The sequence below is a fragment of the Scyliorhinus canicula genome, chromosome 6, assembly GCF_902713615.1.
Source record: "Scyliorhinus canicula chromosome 6, sScyCan1.1, whole genome shotgun sequence".
Taxonomy (NCBI): Eukaryota; Metazoa; Chordata; class Chondrichthyes; order Carcharhiniformes; family Scyliorhinidae; genus Scyliorhinus; species Scyliorhinus canicula.
In genome coordinates, this window is record NC_052151.1 from 59,899,059 (window position 1) to 59,922,025 (window position 22,967).

Here is a 22,967-nt window from a genome sequence, read left to right on the forward strand (position 1 = left end):
CAGATCCTTGCGGTACACCACTAGTAACTGAACTCCAGGATGAACATTTGCCATCAATCACCACCCTCTGTCTTCTTTCAGCTAGCCAATTACTGATCCAAACCGCTAAATCACCTTCAATCCCATACTTCCGTATTTTCTGCAATAGCCTACCATGGGGAACCTTATCAAACGCCTTACTGAAATCCATATACTCCACATCAACCGCTTTACCCTCATCCACCTGTTTGGTCACCTTCTCAAAAAGCTCAATAAGGTTTGTGAGGCATGACCTACCCTTCACAAAACCGTGTTGAGTATCGTTAATCAACTTGTCCTTTTCAAGATGATTATAAACCCTATCTCTTATCACCTTTTCCAACATTTTACCCACAACTGAAGTAAGGCTCACAGGTCTATAATTACCAGGGTTGTCTCTACTCCCCTTCTTGAACAAGGGGACAACATTTGCTATCCTCCAGTCTTCCGGCACTATTCCTGTTGACAAAGACGACATAAAGATCAAGGACAAAGGCTCTGCAATCTCCTCCCTGGCTTCCCAGAGAATCCTAGGATAAATCCCATCTGGCCCAGGGGACTTATCTATTTTTACACTTTCCAAAATTGCTAACACCTCCTCCTTTTGAACCTCAAACCCATCTAGCCTGGTCGATTGTACCTGAGTATTCTCCTCAACGACATTGTCTTTCTCCAGTGTAAACACTGACGAAAAATATCCATTTAACGCTTCCCCTATCTCCTCTGATTCCACACACAACTTTCCACTACTATCCTTGATTGGCCCTAATCTTACTCTAGTCATTCTTTTGTTCCAATTGTACTAAAGACTCGAATGGGTGACATTATATAAGTACGGAAACGTGGCCCGCAGTCCCTACAGGTCAACCATTCGGTCCATTTCTCTTTGGAATACCGAGACCCCGTTAGTGACGGCGAAGGGAACCCTAAGAAATTGATAGAGTCGACCGTCCGCCTCGAAGGCTGTGTATGGACGGTCTGATTTGTGGATGGGGAGCTGGTGGTAGGCGAATTTAAGGTGAATCGTCGAGAAGACCCGGTACTGTGCAATCTGATTGACCATATCAGATATGCGACGGAGGGGGTACACGTCGAGCTGCGTGTACCGATTGATGGTCTGGCTGTAGTCCACGACCATCCTGTGTTTCTCCCCAGTTTTAACCACTACCACTTGGGCTCTCCAGGGGCTATTGCTGGCCCGATAGTACCCTCCCGAAGCAGCCGCTGGACTTCGGACCTGATGAAGGCCTTGTCCTGGGCGCTGTACCGTCTGCTCCTGGTGGCGACGGGCTTGCAATCTCCAGTCAGATTGGCAAAGAGGGAGGGATGATCAAACTTGAGGGTCGTGAGGCCGCAAACAGTGAGTGGGGGTAGGGGCCCGCCGAATTTGAGGGTGAGACTCTGGAGGTTACATTGAAAACCCAGGCCCAGTAATAGTGTAGCACAGAGATTGGAGAGAACGTACAGGCGGAAACCACTGAATTCAACGCCTTGCATGGTGAGGTTGACCACACAGAAACCCCGGATCGGGACAGAGTGGGATCCGGAGGCCAGGGCGATCCGCTGGTTGGCGGGATGAACCGCGAGGGAGCAGCGCCTTACCGTGTCCGGGTGGATGAAGCTATCGGTGCTCCCGGAGTCCAGTAGGCAGGAGGTCGCGTGGCCATTGATTAGCACCGTTGTCAAAGCGGTAGCCAGGTTGTGAGGACGGGACTGGTCCAGCATCATGGAGGCGAGCAGCGGGTGATCGTCCCAGGAGTGCGATGAGGAGCGGCAGCGACCCGGGTCCAGCTGTCCAGTCCCGAGGGGGAGACATAATGGTGCCGTCCGAAGGACCTGTGGGGAGAAGATGGCGGCGCCCATGCAGCGCACATTGCGGGCGTGGGGCAAGATGGCGGTGCCCATGCTGCGCACGTTGTGGGGGCGGGGCAAGATGGCGGCGCCCACTGGCCGCATGTGGACTTGGGGGGGAGATGGCGGCACCCAGGGTGCACACATTGTGGGGGCGGCGCTAGATGGCGGTGCCCACGGGCCGCACGTGGACCTGGGGGAGAAGATGGCAGCACCCACTGGCCGCACGTGGCCCCAGGAGCAGAGGATGGCGGCACCCGTTGTGCGATCGGCTGAGGGATGGGAGAGAAATCGGGCGCGATAGCAACAACTGCGCGGGCCTGGCACACCACCGCATAGTGGCCCTTTTTGCCGCAGGATTTGCAGGTGGCGGCGCGGGCTGGGCAGTGTTGGCGGGGGTGCTTCTGTTGGCCGCAGAAGTAGCAGTGGGGTCCCCCGGAGTGCGCGGTGTGGCGGGCAGCGCAGGCATATTATGCAGGAGCAGCCCCAGTCGGGGGGTCAGTTGCGGGGTCCACGAGGGGTAGGATGGGTGGGCCGCGCGGCGAGCGGGGTAGGACTGAAAATTACGAGAAGTGACCGTCATGGAGAGCGCTAAAGCTTTCGTCTCCGTTAGGTCGAGCGCGGCCCCTTCCAGCAGTCGTTGCTGGATGGGGTCTGATGCAATCCCCATCACGAATGCATCATGCATGTGGAGATTGGAATGTTCCGTGGCCGTGATGGCCTGGCAGCCGAATCCCGTACGAGAGGGATAAGGGCCCGCCAGAAGTCTTCAATCGACTCACCAGGTATTTGTACGCGAGTGGCGAATACATGCCTTGCAAATAGAGTGTTCGTCTACTGTACGTAGTTTTCTTTAAGGAGTTCCATGGCGCCTGCGTAATTCGGCGCATCCTGTATCAGTGGGAACACGCTGGAGCTCAACCTTGAGTAGAGAACCTGGATTTTCTGAGCTTCCGTCGGTTCGGGAGTCGCTGAGTTGATATAGGCCTCGAAGCAAGCCAGCCAGTGATTAAAGTCCTTTCTGGCGTTTGGCGATTGCGGATCCAGCTGCAAGCGATCTGGTTTGATCCTGATGTCCATGATGCGGAAAATCTATCTGTAATAAATTGATGCGCTATCAATTGTACTAAAGACTCGAATGGGTACAATAGAGGCTTTATTACAGTTAGATGTTTATCCTCTGACTGCAGCTGGTAGAATGGCTGCTCAGGAGAACTCATACATATTTATACGGCTCCCTGTGGGCGGAGGTAGCCGGCAGGGGCTACCGGCGAATCTGTAGTACAGGTACTGCTGTACATCCCCTAATACAGGCACACACACAATTACACAGTGGATCACCACATAGTGGAATAATCGAGGCTTTATTGAGCAAAGATGTTGTGCCTCCTGTAGCTGGAACCAATAATGGCTGCAGCACCGGCGAGCACACATATTTATACGCCGCCTACTGGACGGTGCCAGCAGGCAGGGTTTTACCCATGTACCTCTATTATATGGGCCTTACCGTAATACATGTAAAGCGACTAGTGGTGACTACCACATTCACTCCCTGTTAAAAAAAGAGTCCGGCGGGGGTGGTGGAAAACATTATAAGTTCAGTCTGTCGGGGGCCTTGACCGTCCTCTGCGATTGCCTCAGTCCTGGTGGTGATGTGGGCGCCGACTTGGTCACCTGTGACACCGGGAGCGTGTTGTCCTCGTCTTCGTCACCCCTGAGTGGAACCAGTGGGAGGACGGATCCTACTGGGGCGGGGGCCGCAGTGCAGTTCGCTAGAGGGTGAGTGGCGCAGGGGTGAATGAGGCAGCATTGGGGGGGGGGGGTGTCAGGTCGGAGGCCGTGGGTGGGGGTCCAGCGGGTGCCAGGTCCCGGAGGGAGACTATGTCCGAGCGCTCATCGGAGCGTGCCACGTAGGCGTACTGTGGGTTTGCGTGTAGGAAGTGGACCCTTTCGACCAAGGGGTCCGACTTATGGGTCCGCACATGCTTGCGAAGGAGGACGGGTCCAGGAGCTGTCAGCCATGTTGGGAGCGAGGCCCCGGAGGTGGACTTCCTGGGGAAGGCAAATACACGTTCACGAGGGGTCTCCTTAGTCGCGGTGCAGAGGGGCGATCGGAGAGGAGGACCTCCTGCCAGCGGGAGACCGGGAGATTTTTAGACCGCAGGGCCAGCAGGACGGCCTTCCAGACCATCCCATTCTCCCTCTCCACCTGTCCGTTTCCCAGGGGGTTGTAGCTGGTCGTCCTGCTCGAGGTGATGCCCTTGCTGAGCAGGAACTGATGCAGCTCATCGCTCATAAAAGAGGATCCCCGATCGCTGTGGATGTAGGTGGGGAAACCAAACAATGTGAAGATGCTGTGGAGGGATTTAATGATCGTGGCAGAATTCATATCAGGGCATGGGATGGCGAAAGGGAACCGGGAGTACTCATCAATCACGTTCAGAAAGTACGTGTTGCGGTCGGTGGAGGGGAGGGCCCTTTGAAGTCCATGCTGAGGTGCTGAAAGGGGCGGGAGGCCTTCACCAGGTGCACTCGATCTGGCTGGTAGAAGTGTGGCTTGCACTCTCCGCAGACCTGGCAGTCTCTGGTGACGGCTCTGACCTCCTCAATGGAGTAGGGCAGGTTGCGGGCCTTGATGAAATGGAAGAACCGGGTGACCCCCGGGTGGCAGAGGTCATAGTGGAGAGACCGGAGTCAGTCCACTTGTGCGCTGGCACATGTACCGCGGGATAGGGCGTCAGGGAGCTCGTTGAGCTTCCCCGGGCGATACAAAATCTCGTAATTATAGGTGGAGAGCTCAATCCTCCACCTCAAGATCTTGTCATTTTTGATCTTGCCCTGCTGTGTGCTATTAAACATGAAGGCAACAGACCGTTGGTCAGTGAGAAGAGTGAATCTCCTGCCAGCCAGGTAATGCCTCCAATGCTGCACTGCTTCAATGATCGCTTGGGCCTCCTTTTCGACAGAGGAGTGATGAATTTCGGAGGCATGGAGGGTGCGGGAGAATAAGACCACTGGCCTGCCCGCATGGTTGAGGGTGGCGGCCAGAGCTACGTCCAATGCATCGCTCTCAATCTGAAAGGGGAGGGTCTCGTCGACCGCGTGCATTGTGGCCTTGGCGATGTCAGCCTTGATGCTGTTGAAGGCCCGGCGGGCCTCAGCCGTCAGGGGAAAAACTCTGGACTGAAGGAGTGGGCGGGCCTTGTCCACATAATTAGGGACACACTGGGCAAAGTAGGAGAAAAACCCCAGGCATCGTTTCAGGGCCTTGGGGCAGAGGGGGAATGTGAGTTCCATGAGGGGGTGCATGCGGTCGGGGTCAGGCCCTAGAACTCCATTTTCTACAACATAGCCAAGGATGGCTAAGTGGTTGGTGCGGAACGTGCATTTTTCCTTATTGTGCGTGAGGTTAAGGAATTTGGAGGGCTGGAGGAATTTTTGAAGATTTGCGTCGTGGTCCTGCTGATCGTAGCCGCAGATGGTGACGTTATCTAGGTACGGGAAGTTGGCCCGCAGTCTGTACCGGTCAACCATTCGGTCCATCTCTCGCTGGAAGACCGAGACCCCATTAGTGACACCGAAGGGAACCCTGAGGAAGTGATAGAGGCGGCTATCTGCTTCGAACGCAGTGTATTGGCGGTCCTGCGGGCGGATGGGGAGCTGGTAGTAGGCAGATTTCAGGTCCACTTTGGAAAAGAACTGATACTGCGCAATCTGATTGACCATGTCAGATATGCGTGGGGGAGGGTACGCGTTGAGCTGCATGTACCGATTGATGGTCTGAGTGTAGTCAATGAACATCCTGTGCTTCTCCCCAGTCTTTACTACTACCACATGGGCTCTCCAGGGACTGTTGCTGGCCTCAATGACCCCTTCCAGCAGAGGCCGTTGGACCTCCGACTTGATGGGCACTGCACCGCCTGCTCCTGGTGGCGATGTGTTTGCAATTCGGGATGAGGTTCGCAAACAGGGAAGGTGGATCGACCTTAAGGGTCGTGAGGCCGCATACGGTGAGGGGGGGGGGGGGGGGGGGGGGGGGGGTAGGGGTCCGTCGAATTTTAAGGTTAAGCTTTGGAGGTTGCACTGGAAGTCCAGGCCGAGTAACAGGGCAGCGCAGAGGTGGGGGAGGACGTAGAGCTGGAAGTTGCTGAACTCTCCGCCTTGGACGGTGAGGGTCGCGATGCAGTACCCCCGGATTTCCACGGAATGGGATCTGGACGCCAGGGAGATTTTCTGGGTGACGGGGTGTACCGGGAGGGAGCAGTGCCTTACCGTAATGGGGTGGATGAAGCTCTCTGTGCTCCCGGAGTCAAAAAGGCAGATTGTCTCATGCCCATCGATTTTCACCATTGTCGTCGCGGTCACGAGGTTGTGGGGCCGGGATTGATCCAAGGTGATCGAGGCGAGCTGCGGCAGATGCTGGTACTGGTCAGCGGTGACGGAGGTAGCGACAGGTGATGAACGGCCAGACGAGCAGGGGTCCTGAGGTGCCGTCCAAAATGGCACCAAAGATGGCGACGCCCACAGGACGCACAAGGCGGGCGGCATCAAATATGGCGGCGCCCACGGGTCGCATGTGGGGGGTGTAGGAATGCTGGGCCTGGAAACAGCGGTGACCGACTGGGCCTGGCAAACAGAAACAAAGTGTCCTTTCTTCCCACATCCGTTGCAGGTCGCGCCAGGCAGCGCTGCCTGGGGTGTTTGTTCTGGCCGCAAAAATAGCACTTGGGCCCCCCAGGGCTGGCTGGCTGCTGCATGGCGCAGGCTTGCGGTGAGCTGGAGTCGGCAGCTGGTGGGGCCCACGATGCCCACGAAGGTGCCGCGTGGTCGGGGGCGTATGACTGGACGTTACGGGAGGCCACTTCTAATGAGCTAGCGAGCTGCCTAGTTCTCGCAAGTTCAAGCGTACCCCCAGAGGCCGCTGGCGGATGTACGCCGACTTCATGCCTGTAACGTAAGCATCTTGAATTAAACGTTCTGTGTGCTGGACTGTCAAAACTGCCTGGCAGTCATAGTTCCTACCTAGGATTGGCAGGGCACGCCAGAAATCATCCAGAGACTCCACGGGGGAGCTGCTGTCTCGTGGCCAGGAGGTGCCTGGCGTATACTTGATTGACTGGTCGATCGTAATGTCTCTTCAGGAGCTCCATCGCTTCAGAGTAGGTGGGCGCATCCCGGATAAGAGGAAAAATGTCAGGGCTCACCCGTGTATTAAGGACTTGGAGCTTCTGCACGTCCGAGGGTTCCTCAGCGGATGTTCGCAGGTACCTTTCGAAGCAGGCTAGCCAGTGGTCAAAGATGGACGTAGCGTTGGCTGCTTGAGGGCTCAGCTGCAGGCAATCAAGCTTGATGCGGAGATCCATAGTTTAAAAAAAATCTTTGCTCAATAAATTGATGCACTATCAATTACCACAAAAACGAGAGTAGTAGAATAATTGAGGCTTTATTGAGCAAAGATGTTGTGCCTCCTGTAGCTGGAACCAGAATGCCTGCAGCACCGGCGAGCACACACAGTTATATGCCGTCTAATGGGCGGAGCCAGCAGGTAGCGATTTACCCATGTACCTCTATTATACAGGCCTTACCGTAATGCATGTAATACTACTAGTGGTGACTACCACAGGCAGAAAGGTTTCCTTCTGCACTGTTAGAATTCTATGACAGCAACAAGGGCAGCACAGTAGCATAGTGGTTAGCACAATTGCTTCACAGCTCCAGGATGCCAGGTTCGATTCCCAGCTTGGGTCACTGTCTGTGCGGAGTCTGCACATCCTCCCCGTGTCTGCGTGGGTTTCCTCCGGGTGCTCCGGTTTCCTCCCACAGTCCAAAGATGTGCAGGTTAGGTGGATTGGCCATGCTAAATTGCCCTTAGTGTCCAAAATTGCCCTTAGTGTTGGGTGGGGGGACTGGGTTATGGGGATACGGTGGAGGTGTTGACCTTGGGTAGGGTGCTCTTTCCAAGAGCCGGTGCAGACTCGATGGGCTGAATGGCCTCCTTCTGCACTGTGGATTCTATGATTAACAACAAACCAAAGAGCGCAAACCCCTCATTTTTGACCGTTCACATTTTCAGTGGGTAAAACTAATTTTGCTTTGGATCTGGACTTAAGAGCTGTGCTGCAAAAGAACACCTTCCTCCTCAGCCTTCACAACTGGTGCTCTATAGGTCCAGAGAAAAGGAGCCAAGAAACAGGATGCAAAAGCAAAAAGGGCATTGGGTTAGTCCTGTGATAATATAGATATTGTATGGTCAATGAAGAGTTACCAATTTTACATAAATATATCTAACCACCAGATGGTGAGCAAGAGCAGTCACATGGATCACGTGGCACCCTTGATTCTGGGTGAAGGTGTTTAAGCATGATAGAGAGTAGTCGTGCATCGAGGAGATCTGCAGATAGAGTTATAGCATAGTTTATTGAGCAACCTTTGTCCTTTCGGAAGACGTTTTAATCTAGTTATAAGTAGTGTTAATAAATTAGCTTTGTTGATCAACATAGCTTGATGCTCTTTTTGAACACTACACATCAAAGCCATCCTTATCAAGAAGCAGAGAACATCACATGGTACATCACAGGAGAACTTCCTACGGTAAAATAGAAAGGCTTAACGAGAGAGAGAAAAAAACCTCAGTGCGAAAAAGAAAACTTGCGAAGAAAGAAAAAAAGTTCTACCAGGCTCCGACGGAAGGTTTGCAAACTCAGGGCCAATTTCGGACATCAGGTAAAGTTGATGTTAACTGGAAAATCTTCAAACAGCAGTTTGAATTTTATCTATCAGCCTTAGACCTCGAAGCGGCCAATAACCAGCAAAAGTTGTGCTGTTCCTAACAATGGCTGGACCGCAAGCTTTAGAAATTTTCACCTCATTCGGTTTTGAGAATGAGGATGATGAAAAAAATAGCAAAGTATTTGAAATGTTTGACAAGCATTGTGAGCTTCAGATAAATGAAACTTTTGAAAGGTATATTTTTAGGCAAAGTGTCCAAAGTGTACCAGCAGAGGGCAGCAGAGCAGAGCTACTGATCAGCTGTTCTGGGGAAATTTGCATACGTGCAGTGCGGTCAGCCTAAGTTGAAGGTGAACCTGCGAAGAAGACCCAAGGAGTTTGAGTAAAGGCAAGCAACCAGCAGAGGGCAGCAGAGCAGAGCTACTGATCAGCTGTTCTGGGGAAATTTGCATACGTGCAGTGAGGTCAGCCTAAGTTGAAGGTGGTTTGTGGAGGGGCTGTTGGCAAGTGACAGTTAAACCTGAAACACTTTGTGAGTGTTTCCCACCCTACCTCCTCCTCTAACCAACCCCCCCACCCCACGGTGGTTGGGAAGCGGGAGCAGGGGCCTGTCGTGAAGGTGAGTGAGTGCCTTTAAATTTGCTTACCTTTCAGCGGGATCAGGGTTTGAGATAATATCAGGTAAGCTCTTCCTTTCTTTTTCTTTTTCTTGTTTTTTTTTAATCTAGAGGTGATGTCAGGGAAGGCAGTACAATGCTCCTCCTGCAGAATGTTTGAGGTGAGGGACGCCGTCAGTGTCCCTGCTGATTTCATCTGTGGGAAGTGCACCCAACTCCAGCTCCTCAAAAACCGTGTTAGGGACCTGGAGCTTGAGCTGGATGAACTTCGGATCATTCGGGAGGCAGAGGGGGTCATTGATAGGAGCTTCAGGGAAGTAGTTACACCAAAGACTGGAGATAGATGGGTAACTGTAAGAGGGACTGGGAAGAAGCAGTCAGTGCAGGGACCCCCTGCGGTCGTTCCCCTGAGTAACAAGTATACCGTTTTGGATACTTGTGGGGGGGACGACTTACCAGGGGTAAGCCATGGGGTACGGGCCTCTGGCACGGAGTCTGTCCCTGTTGCTCAGAAGGGAAGGGGGGAAAGGAGTAGAACATTAGTAATTGGGGACTCAATAGTCAGGGGCACAGATAGGAGATTTTGTGGGAGCGAGAGAGACTCACGTTTGGTATGTTGCCTCCCAGGTGCAAGGGTACGTGATGTCTCGGATCGTGTTTTCCGGGTCCTTAAGGGGGAGGGGGAGCAGCCCCAAGTCGTAGTCCACATTGGCACTAACGACATAGGTAGGAAAGGGGACAAGGATGTCAGGCAGGCCTTTAGGGAGCTAGGATGGAAGCTCAGAGCGAGAACAAACAGAGTTGTTATCTCTGGGTTGTTGCCCGTGCCACGTGATAGTGAGATGAGGAATAGGGAGAGAGAGCAATTAAACACGTGGCTACAGGGATGGTGCAGGCGGGAGGGATTCAGATTTCTGGATAACTGGGGCTCTTTCTGGGGAAGGTGGGACCTCTATAGACAGGATGGTCTACATCTGAACCTGAGGGGCACCAATATCCTGGGGGGGAGATTTGTTAGTACTCTTTGGGGGGGTTTAAACTAATTCAGCAGGGGCATGGGAACCTGGATTGTAGTTTTGGGGTGCGAGAGATTGAGAGTAGAGAGGTCAGGAGCACAGTTTTGACTTCGCAGGAGGGCGGCAGTGTTCAGGTCTGTGGTTTGAAGTGTGTCTATTTCAATGCCAGGAGTATACGAAATAAGGTAGGGGAACTGGCAGCATGGGTTGGTACCTGGGACTTCGATGTTGTGGCCATTTCAGAGACATGGATAGAGCAGGGACAGGAATGGTTGTTGCAGGTTCCGGGGTTTAGGTGCTTTAGTAAGGTCAGAGAAGGGGGCAAAAGAGGGGGAGGTGTGGCGCTGCTAGTCAAGGACAGTATTACGGTGGTAGAAAGGATACAAGATGGGGACTCTTCTTCCGAGGTAGTATGGGCTGAGGTTAGAAACAGGAAAGGAGAGGTCACCCTGTTGGGAGTTTTCTATAGGCCACCTAATAGTTCTAGAGATGTAGAGGAAAGGATGGCGAAGATGATTCTGGAAAAGAGCGAAAGTAACAGGGTAGTTGTTATGGGAGACTTTAACTTTCCTAATATTGACTGGAAAAGATATAGTTCGAGTACATTGGATGGGTCGTTCTTTGTACAATGTGTGCAGGAGGGTTTTCTGACACAATATGTTGACAGGCCAACAAGAGGTGAGGCCACTTTGGATTTGGTTTTGGGTAATGAACCAGGCCAGGTGTTAGATCTGGAGGTAGGTGAACACTTTGGAGACAGTGACCACAATTCGGTGACCTTTACGTTAGTGATGGAAAGGGATAAGTATACCCCGCAGAGCAAGAGTTATAGCTGGGGGAAGGGCAATTATGATGCCATTAGACATGACTTAGGATGTGTTGGTTGGAGAAGTAGGCTGCAAGGGTTGGGCACACTGGATATGTGGAGCTTGTTCAAGGAACAGCTATTGCATGTTCTTGATAAGTACGTACCAGTCAGGCAGGGAGGAAGGGGTCGAGCGAGGGAACCGTGGTTTACCAAAGAAGTGGAATCTCTTGTTAAGAGGAAGAAGGAGGCCTATGTGAAGATGAGGCGTGAAGTTTCAGTTGGGGCGCTTGATAGTTACAAGGAAGCGAGGAAGGATCTAAAGAGAGAGCTGAGACGAGCAAGGAGGGGACATGAGAAGTCTTTGGCAGGTAGGATCAAGGAAAACCCAAAAGCTTTCTATAGGTATGTCAGGAATAAAAGAATGACTAGGGTAAGAGTAGGGCCAGTCAAGGACAGTGGTGGGAAGTTGTGTGTGGAGGCTGAGGAGATAAGCGAGATACTAAATGAATACTTTTCGTCAGTATTCACTCAAGAAAAAGATAATATTGTGGAGGAGAATGCTGAGACCCAGGCTATTAGAATAGATGGCATTGAGGTGCGTAGGGAAGAAGTGTTGGCAATTCTGGACAAGGTGAAAATAGATAAGTCCCTGGGGCCGGATGGGATTTATCCTAGGATTCTCTGGGAAGCCAGGGAAGAGATTGCTGAGCCTTTGGCTTTGATTTTTAGGTCATCATTGGCTACAGGAATAGTGCCAGAGGACTGGAGGATAGCAAATGTGGTCCCTTTGTTCAAGAAGGGGAGTAGAGATAACCCCGGTAACTATAGGCCGGTGAGCCTAACGTCTGTGGTGGGTAAAGTCTTGGAGAGGATTATAAAAGATACGATTTATAATCATCTAGATAGGAATAATATGATTAGGGATAGTCAGCATGGTTTTGTGAAGGGTAGGTCATGCCTCACAAACCTTATCGAGTTCTTTGAGAAGGTGACTGAACAGGTAGACGAGGGTAGAGCAGTTGATGTGGTGTATATGGATTTCAGTAAAGCGTTTGATAAGGTTCCCCACGGTCGGCTATTGCAGAAAATACGGAGGCTGGGGATTGAGGGTGATTTAGAGATGTGGATCAGAAATTGGCTAGTTGAAAGAAGACAGAGAGTGGTAGTTGATGGGAAATGTTCAGAATGGAGTTCAGTTACGAGTGGCGTACCACAAGGATCTGTTCTGGGGCCGTTGCTGTTTGTCATTTTTATAAATGACCTAGAGGAGGGCGCAGAAGGATGGGTGAGTAAATTTGCAGACGACACTAAAGTCGGTGGAGTTGTAGACAGTGCGGAAGGATGTTGCAGGTTACAGAGGGACATAGATAAGCTGCAGAGCTGGGCTGAGAGGTGGCAAATGGAGTTTAATGTGGAGAAGTGTGAGGTGATTCACTTTGGAAAGAATAACAGGAATGCGGAATATTTGGCTAATGGTAAAATTCTTGGTAGTGTGGATGAGCAGAGGGATCTCGGTGTCCATGTACATAGATCCCTGAAAGTTGCCACCCAGGTTGATAGGGTTGTGAAGAAGGCCTATGGTGTGTTGGCCTTTATTGGTAGAGGGATTGAGTTCCGGAGCCATGAGGTCATGATGCAGCTGTACCAAACTCTGGTACGGCCGCATTTGGAGTATTGCGTACAGTTCTGGTCGCCTCATTATAGGAAGGACGTGGAAGCTTTGGAACGGGTGCAGAGGAGATTTACCAGGATGTTGCCTGGTATGGAGGGAAAATCTTATGAGGAAAGGCTGATGGACTTGAGGTTGTTTTCGTTAGAGAGAAGAAGGTTAAGAGGTGACTTAATAGAGGCATACAAAATGATCAGAGGGTTAGATAGGGTGGACAGCGAGAGCCTTCTCCCGCGGATGGAGGTGGCTAGCACGAGGGGACATAGCCTTAAATTGAGGGGTAATAGATATAGGACAGAGGTCAGAGGTGGGTTTTTTACGCAAAGAGTGGTGAGGCCGTGGAATGCCCTACCTGCAACAGTAGTGAACTCGCCAACATTGAGGGCATTTAAAAATTTATTGGATAAGCATATGGATGATAAGGGCATAGTGTAGGTTAGATGGCCTTTAGTTTTTTTTTCCATGTCGGTGCAACATCGAGGGCCGAAGGGCCTGTACTGCGCTGTATCGTTCTATGTTCTATGTTCTAAGGCAGGTGAAATGCTCGACTGCTTTATTAAAGACCTCAGGCTTAAAGCGTGGACCTGTAATTTTTCAATTCTCTTAGACTCCCTGCTGCATGATCAAATAGTATATGAAGTTAAAAGCGAAAGGCTGCACGAGAGACTACGGAGACAATCAAAGTTAATGTTAGAAGATGCCATTAGTCAGACTTCCGGTGGCAGCAATGAGTGAGTGAGCTGCACATTCGGGGGCTCCCACTCCGGCGGAATTTGAGGACCTGGTTCCCCGGTTTTGCGGGACTGTGGAGCGGTGAAAGGACGGCCACAGAGGTGCGGAGGAGCGAGCAGAGCTGTATGGAACTGCGGGAGGGCAGAAAGCAGCGAAAACGGGAGAGGAAGGGACAAAGGCAAGGTGCAGGGGAAGCTGACCCGGGAGCAAAGATGGCGGACCTACGGACCTCGGACCCGGCGATCCAGCAAGCGCTGGAAAACATGCTGCAGGTGATTAAAAACAGTTTTGAGTTGTTGAAGCGGGATAACTTGGACCCACTTCAGAAGGCAGTGGGTTAGTTGAACCAGAGACTGGATGCCCAGGATGAAAAAGTTAAGGAGCTGGGAGAGGCAGTGGAGGAGCAGGCGCATGCGCAGACGATTGCTGCGCTAGAAGTCGATGGGTTGAAGGAGAGACAGAGAAGACTGCTGGACAGAGGAGCGGAGCTGGAAAATAGAGTCCACAGACAAAATCTGAGGATCATCGGGCTCCCGGAGGGGGCTGAGGGAGCTGATGCCACAGCATATGTAGCGGACCTGTTGGTGCAGCTGATGGGGGCTGAAGCCTTTCCGCGACCGCCGGAGCTGGAGGGGGCACACAGAGTACAGGCGAGACAGGTGCGTCCGGGGGGGTCCCCCCCCCCCCCGTCCGATGGTGATTAGGTTCCACAGGTTTGTGGAAAACGAGCGGGTGCTGCGGTGGGCAAAGAGCGCCAAGAGCAGCACGTGGAAAAACAGTGTTCTTCACATCTACCAGGACCTAAGCCAGGAGGTGGCTAGGCGGCGAGCAGCCTTTAAACAAGTTAAGGAGGTGTTATTCAAAAAGCACGTGAAGTTTGGTCTGCTCTTCCCGGCCCGTCTTTGGGTTACGCATCAGGGCCAACACCACTACTTCTCCGAGCCCAAAGAAGCGATGGACATCGTGAGGAATCGGGGCTGGTCTCGCATAAAGGATCCACGGATGCAAGCTAGGGTCCGAGAATTACTGTTTGAAGGGATGCCTACTGTGCCTGGACTGCTGGTAGACTGTTTACTGTTTTAAAGGTGCCATGTGGTGTATTTCTTTGGGCAGCTTTTGCCTGGAAGGGGGGGGGGGGGGGGGGGGGAGACCCCCCCCCGTATGGTCTTTTTCCTTTTTTGTTGCTTTTTTTCCCTCTCTTTTTCTTTCTCCTGTGGTGGGTACCTTTCGTTGGGCTCGGAGTGCGCTGGAGCCTGTATTGTAACAAAAGGTGGCCGGTCAGCAATGCGGATTAAAGATGTTGGTGGGGGGGCTTTCGTTTCATTTATGTTTATGGTTTTTATGTTTGTTTCGGCTGGGTGATGGGTGATGTACGGGTACTGTGTTATTGTGGTGTTATTTTATTTATGCTCAGAAAGGGACGTGGGTTAACACTTTTCTGTGTACACAGCTGGAACTGTATTGTTCCTGGAGCAGCCTCGCGGTGCTGTTTGATGTTCACATCTTGTTTAATCTTTCCCATCTTTGTGAGACTGCTCCAGTGGGTCGGAGTGGGGGATGGTGTGCTGGGGAGTGGGGAGATGAGGTCGGGGAAACAATGGGAGTGAGACAAGTTGGCGCCGGAGGGATGAGTCACCGGGCTAGCAGATTGGCTAGTCAAGGGAGTCGGGGGGGGGGGGGGGGAGAGAATACAGCCAATGGATGGCAGGGGTGGGGGTTACCAGGGGATGTTGCTGGGGGGGGGGGGGGGGGGGGCTATTCTGCTGACGTGGAGGGGGGATCTGAAGTAGCTAATGGAAAGGAGGTCGGGGGTGGAGGGGAGGCGGCCAAGAGGCGAGCCAAGAATGGCGCGGTGCATGGGCCTGGGGTGGCCCCAAGAAAGGTTATGGCTGACCGGCGGGGGGGAGGGGGGGGGGGGGGGGTTGTGCCCCCCAACCAGGCTGATCACCTGGAATGTCAGGGGACTAAATGGGCCAGTTAAAAGGGCACGTGTGTTCGCGCATTTGCGGGCTCTGAAGGCGGACGTAATTTTGTTGCAGGAGACACATCTGAAAGTGTCTGACCAGACTAGGCTAAGGAAGGACGGGATTAGCCAGGTCTTCCACTCGGACTTGGATTCTAAGTCCAGGGGGGTAGCAATTATGATCAATAAGCGGGTTCAATTTGAGGCGGAGGGCGTAGTCGCAGACGGCGGGGGCAGATTCCTTATGCTAAGGGGCAAGCTGGAGGGGAGAAGAGTGGTGCTGGTGAACATATATGCTCCGAACTAGGACGACGTGGACTTTATCAAAAGAGTGCTAGGGGAAGATCCCGGACCTAGACTCACGTAAGTTGATAATGGGGGGGGGGGGGACTTTAATACGGTCCTTGACCCGGGGCTGGACAAGTCGTGTCCCAGAACGGGTAGACTCTCAGCAATGGCAAGGGAGCTGAAAGGGTTCATGGAGCAAATGGGGGCAGTAGACCCCTGGAGAGCCAGACAGCCGACAGGAAGGGGCTACTCGTTTTACTCGCATAAAGTATACTCTAGGATTGAAATTTTTATCTTGAGCAGGGACTGTGTAGGGGAGGTAAAGAATACGGAATATTCGGCAATCACTATCTCAGACCATGCCCCGCATTGGGTGGACATGCAGGTCGGGGGGGGGGCGAATTACCAACACCCGCAATGGAGGTTAGACGTAGGATTGTTTTCGGAGGAGGGGATATGTGAGAGACTTCGGAAGTGTACGCAAAATTACTTACAGGTGAACGATACGGGGGAGGTTTCAGCAGCGACCCTGTGGGAGGCGCTGAAGGCAGTAGTGAGGGGGGAGCTGATCTCAATTCGGGCTCACAGGGTCAGAGCGGACAGAGCAGAAATGGAGAGATTGGTTAGGGAGATTTACCAGATAGACGAGGAGCATGCGGGGTTTCCGGGGGAGGACCTACTCAGGGAGAGACGGAGATTGCAGGCGGAACTGGGGGTGCTCTCCACGAGTAGGGCTGTGGAACAACTTAGGAAGGTGAGGGGAGTGGTGTATGAGCATGGGGAGAAGGCCAGCAGATTGCTAGCGCAGCAACTCAGGAAGAGGGAGGCGGCCAGGGAAATAAGTAGAGTGGTTGATGGGGAGGGGAGCAGAGTGGAGGACCTGGCAGGACTGAATAAGGTATTTCGGGACTTCTATAGTAAGCTGTACACTTCAGAACCCCCGGAAGAGCCTGAGGAGACGAAAAGGTTCCAGGACGGACTAATCTTCCCAAAAGTAGGCGGGGGACTAGTGGACGGGCTGGGGGGCCCCGATTAGAGTGGAGGAGGTATTGGGAGGCCTAAAGGCCATGCAGTCGGGGAAAGCCCCGGGGCCGGATGGATACCCAGTAGAGTTTTACAAGAAGTTCTCGGAGATAGTGGGACCTGTCCTGACTAGGGTTTTTAATGAGGCAAGGCCCCCAGGAACGTGGATGTCGCAAGCCACCATCTCGCTGATATTGAAGCGGGACAAGGACCCGGAATCCTGCGGGTCATACAGGCCAATCTCCCTGATCAATGTGGATGCCAAGCTCCTGGCCAAGGTCCTGGCGATTAGAATTGAGGACTGCGTACCAGAGGTGACTGGGGAATATCAGAAGGGTATGTGAAAGGCAGGCAGCTGACAGCTAACAAGAAGATTGCTTAATGTAATCATGATGTCCCCGACGGGCAAGGAGGTGGAGGTAGCGGTGGCAATGGACGCTGAGAAGGCCTTCGACCGAGTGGAGTGGAGCTATTCGTAGGAGGTGCTTGGACGGTTTGGGTTCGGGGAGGGACTGGTTAATTGGGTCAGACTATTGTACCAGGCCCCAAAAGCTAGCATTAGGACGAATAGGATAATGTCAGATTATTTCAGACTACATCGCGGGACCAGACAGGGATGCCCACTCTCCCCGTTGCTGTTTGCGCTCGCCAAAGAGCCGTTGGCAATTGCGTTGAGAGCTGCGAAAGGGTGGAAGGGAATGACTGGGGGGGGTGGACACAGGGTCTCTCTCTATGCGGACGACCTGCTCCTGTACGTGTCGGACCCACTGGCCGGGATGGAAAATATACAGGAAACATTGAGGAAGTTCGGCCGGTTCTCAGGGTACAAATTAAATATGGCCAAGAGTGAGATATTTGTGGTGCAGGCAAGGGGCCAGGAGAATAGACTGAAGGAGCTGCCATTTAGGCTGGTTGAGGAAAGTTTCCGGTACTTGGGGGTACAAGTGGCACGAGACTGGGGCAGGTTGCACAAGTTAAATTTGACTAGAGTGGTGGAACAAATTAAGAGGGTGTTTCGGAGATGGGATGCACTCCCGCTGTCACTGGCGGGGAGGGTGTAAACTGTAAAGATGACAATCCTCCCTAGATTCCTGTTCATCTTCCAGTGCCTCCCGATCTTTATCCCACGGTCCTTCTTCAAAAGAGTTAACAAGATGATCATGAGCTTTGTCTGGATGGGGAAATCCCCGCGGTGAAGAAGGCAATGCTTGAGAGGAGCTGCAGCGAGGGAGGACTGGCATTGCTGAGTCTGATCAACTACTACTGGGTGGCTAACATAGCCATGATAATGAAGTGGATGGTGAGTACGGGGTCTATCTGGGAGCGAGTGGAGGCGGCTTAGTGCAGGGGCAACAGTTTGGCAGCCCTGGTCACGGCTCCCCTACCGCTGTCGCCGGCCAGGTACTCCACCAGCCCGGTAGTGGGGGCGGCCCTGCGGATATGGGGCCAGTGGAGGAGGCATGTAGGGGAGGTTAGTGCGTCTGTCTGGGCTCCAATATGTGATAACCATCGATTCGCCCCCAGGAACATGGATGAAGGGTTTTGAACATGGTGGCAGGCGGGGGTGAGGAGGGTGGGAGATATGTTCCTGGAGGGGAGCTTTGCGAGTCTGAGGGGTTTGGAGGAGAAATTTGGGCTGGTAAGGGGAAATTACTTTAGGTATTTACAGATGCGGGACTTTGTACGCAGACATCCCATTCTTTCCAAGCCTACCGCCAATAGGGATCCAGGACAGAATAATCTCTAGAGGAGAAGGAAGAGAGGGTAGAGTTTCGGATATTTACAAGGTGCTCATGAAGGGGGAAGAGTCCCAGACGGAGGAACTGAAACTCAAATGGGAGGAGGAGCTTGGCGGGGAGATGGAGGACGGGCTGTAGGCGGAAGCCCTGAGTAGGGTAAACTCAACCGCAACATGTGCCAGGCTCAGCCTGATTCAATTTAAGGTCGTTCACCGGGCCCACATGACGGTGGCTCGGATGAGCAAATTCTTTGGGGTAGAGGACAAGTGCGCTAGATGCGCGGGAGGAACAGCGAACCACTTTCACATGTTTTAGGCATGTCCTAAGCTTAGGGGGTATTGGGAGGGATTTGCGGGGATCATGTCCTAGGTGCTGAAAACAAGGGTGGTGATGAGTCCAGGGGTGGCAATTTACGGGGTTTTGGAAGACCCGGGAGTCCAGGGGGAGAAAGAGGCCGCTATTCTGGCCTTTGCTTCCCTAATAGACGGGCGGCAAATACAGCTAGCATGGAGGGACTCAAAACCCCTGAAGACTGAACTATGGCTTTTGGACATGTCAAGTTTTCTGGGTATGGAAAAAATTAAGTTCGCCTTGAGGGGATCTGTACTGGGGTTCACCCGAAGGTGGCAACCATTCATCGACTTCTTCGTGGGAGAGTGAACATGAGCAGGGGGGGAGATTAGAGTAGAGTAGGAGGGATAAATAGGCGGGTAGTGTCTCTGGGAGAGGAGCGGGTATGTGCACTATGGTTTGATTGAAGTATTGGTTTTACGTTGATGTTTGCATATTTCTGTTATCTGTAACTGTTTGCAATGCCAAAAAATACCTCAATAAAATTGTTTGTTAAAAAAAAGATGTCAGGGGCTTCCGGTGTGCACCATGGAGTATGTAGTCATACACAAGGCAGCTCCTGCCCAAGGTTACAGAAAAGAGCTCTTTTTAAATCAATACGGGATGGAACTTTGATGAAAAGGCGTAGGTGAATGCTGGAGGTGTACTTTTCCCCAGGAATGGTATGTTTCTTGGTTACCAGACCCGCAGAAACAGTGAAAGATTTGGCTGGAGCTGCAGCAAAGACAAAAGCCTCTTCCAGCATGCAGGCGGGGGAAGGGCAAGCTTAAAGGCTTCAAGCTGACTTGAGGGCCTTTATGAAAGCTGAATTCTAGCAGCAGAGGAAACAACTGTGAAAAGATCTCACCAAGGCCATTGAAGAAGCGGTGACGGCTGAGTTCTGGTGACGGCGGGAGGGAGGTAGCCGCGCGTTGGAGGGCTCCCGTTCGAGAACGGCATTGTCGGGGATTGACGCCCGGTCCTAGAGGCAGCGAAGGCGGTGAAGGCCAGGAGAAAGCACAAGGAAGGGATATGTTGAGGTCCAGTAAGAAGACGGCTGTGAAAACAGCTGAAAGTTCGGCGGGGAGTAGAAAGGTCATCGCGGGGTCACCAAGGAAAATGGAGGCTGGAGCACCAGTGGAGGCCGCATTGCTTACGGCTGAAGAAATAACTAGGGTGGTGGCTGCGGAATTCGAGAGGCAGTTTACAAAATACATGGAGACAATGAGGAAGGAGATGAGGGAGGTTTTGAGTGTGCTGGTGGAGGAGCTGATTTCCCCGGTGACGACGGCGTTGGCAAGCACAGTGGAGGAGGTGCGGGAGCAAGGGGAGGCGCTGAAGGAAGTGGAGGAGACATTACTGCAGCACGGTGATCAACTTACGTCGATGGGGAAGGAGATGCAGAAGGTGTTGGAGATTAATAAGGATCTGTGAGGGAAAATGGAAGACCTGGAAAACAGAATCAGGCGACAGAATTTAAGGATTGTGGGGCTGCCCGAAGGAGTTGAAGGGCCGAGGCCGACTGAGTATTTTGCTGTGATGTTGGCGAAACTATTGGGGGAGGGGGAGGATCCCTCCCGATATGAACTGGATCGGGCTCATCGGTCGTGGAGGCCTGTACCAAAGGCGAGTGAGCCGCCAAGTGTAATGACTCTGTGCTTCCATAGGTACTGTGTGAAAGAGAAGGTCCTGTGCTGGGCCAAGCAGAAGCGGGTGGTGCAGTGGGCTGGAGTTGGTATACGTGTATACCAGGACTTTATGGTGGAGCTGGCGAGGAGGTGGGCTGCTTTTAATCGGGTGAAAGAGGGCACTGTACATTAGCAAGGTGCAGTGCAGCATTGTATATCCAGCGAAGCTGAGGGTGACTTACAAGCTCAAGGACTTTTATTTTGGAACGGCGGAGGCAGCGGAGGAGTTTGCGAAGGCAGAAGGACTGTGGCAGAACTGAGAAATTGAGAAATGGCCATGTGCCGATGTAACCTCATGACTGTATTTTCTTTTTTTTTGTTTGCTTGTTTCACTGCATGCTGGTGTATGGGCTAAAGGAGCCGGTATTGTATATATTTGGACAAGGGAAGTGATGGGACTTTCACTCGAAATGAGGGCTCTTTGGGGTGTAGGTGGATTTGCGGGGTTTGTGTGCTAAAAGGGGATTTTTGGGCTTTCCTAGGGTCGGGCAAGGGGGAAAGGGACCCGGGGGAGGGCCTCCACGCTGGCCGATCTAAGCTGACCAGTGAACGGGAGTGAGGTGGGGGGAGGGGCTGCAGCCATCGGAGCCTGGCAGGGTCCGGGTGGTCTAGCCGGGGTGGAAAGTTGGGGGGAAGGAACCGAGGTTGGGGGGAGGAGTTTCACAAGAGGCAGTGGACAGGATTAGTTGGGGAGGAGTGGGGGGGTGGGGGTTTACAACTCTTGGGTATCATGTACGGCACTCTTTCAGAGGTTGGATGGCATTGAGTGTGTGTGTGGGGGGGGGGGGGGGGCGCGGGTGAAGGGGAGTGGACTCTATGGTGACCATGGGCGTCCAGGACTCCTTTTTTACATAGACTTTACAGTGCAGAATGAGGCCATTCGGCCCATCGAGTCTGCACCGGCTCTTGGAAAGAGCACCCTACCCCCTACCCAAGGTCAACACCTCCACCCTATCCCCATAACTCAGTAACCCCACCCAACACTAAGGGCAATTTTGGACACTAAGGGTAATTTATCATGCCCAATCCACCTAACCCGCACATCTTTGGACTGTGGGAGGAAACCGGAGCACCCGGAGGAAACCCACGCACACACGGGGAGGATGTGCAGACTCCGCACAGACGGTGACCCAAGCCGGAATCGAACCTGGGACCCTGGAGCTGTGAAGCGATTGTGCTATCCACAATGCTACCGTGCTGCCCTAATTAATCCAGGTCATGTTTTATCTCCCTCCCAATGGCCAGATAATCTTAATCCCATTCACCCACCCTGCATCTTTTTTCTCTTCAGTGTTCTTTCCTTTGTTTTTTGTTTCCACCATGGGAGGGTTTGTTTTATTGGATACATATATTGACAGGTGGGCCGTTGTTTGGGGCGGTGGGAGGATGGGATCGTTGTTATTGTTAAGGGGATTGATTTTGTATTTGTTACCATTTACTGTCTGTGGGTGGGGTGTAAATTTTGAAGGAAAATGTGAAAATGGAGAATAAAATCATTTATAAAAAAAAAGAAGATGCCATTAGTCTATCGTGCAAGCGAACTGGCAAAAAATTTATATTCTAAAATGTTGGTCTGTGAAAGTGGCGTGAAAACTAACAATGTGACTGATGCCATTGATGTTATGGCGCACTTGAAAATGATTCACGCTCCAGATGATGACCATTTTGTGGCATGGCATCACGGGCGTCATGACGTGCAAATGTTGTGGCCACACACACCAAGTAAAAAAATGCCCTGTGTTCAGTAAAACCTGTGTGAAATGTCACAGACAGAATCACTTTGCTTCTTAATGTAGAACGGGAACTACATTGCAACAATTTAAGAAGATCGGTACTAAAGGAAGAGTTGTACAGGAAATAAGTTTAAACAAACTAGAAAGTAAAGCGAGTAAACCTGACACTGTAAGATGAATACGATTTAGCAGACGCTTTCTTTGTTGATATAGTTGAAAGTGCAAATAAAATTCTACAGGCAATTTCCAATGTGGACAACTTAAAACCAATCTCAATTGTTCACGATCCTGATGATTGGACGATTCCATTAAAAATTTATGGAATCAATATTCAAATGAAACTGGATATCAGTGCATGAGCTAATCTAATAAATCAATCAGACATAGCCAAACTAAAAACAAAACCTCAAATTGACGAAAACGACTGTCAGTTGCGGGACTACAGTTGCAATGTTATTATCACAATGGGGACCTACTATCTCACGGTTCAGGTCATAGACAGGAAGTTTCCTATCAAATTTGAAATTGTAGTAATTGTTGGGTGTCCAGGCATGTAAGCTACTGCAGCTGGTGAAGCGCAGTCACAGCTCAGACAAGATCTCAGCCAATGGCAAAGACCAAATTAATATCATTATTAACAAGGGGCGGGATTCACCCGCACCCAGCGGAACGGGGGGCCCCGGCGGGACGGAGTGGCGTGAACCACTCTGGCGTCGGGCCGCCTCAATCCCCGCGCATGCATAGGGGGGGGGCTTCACATATG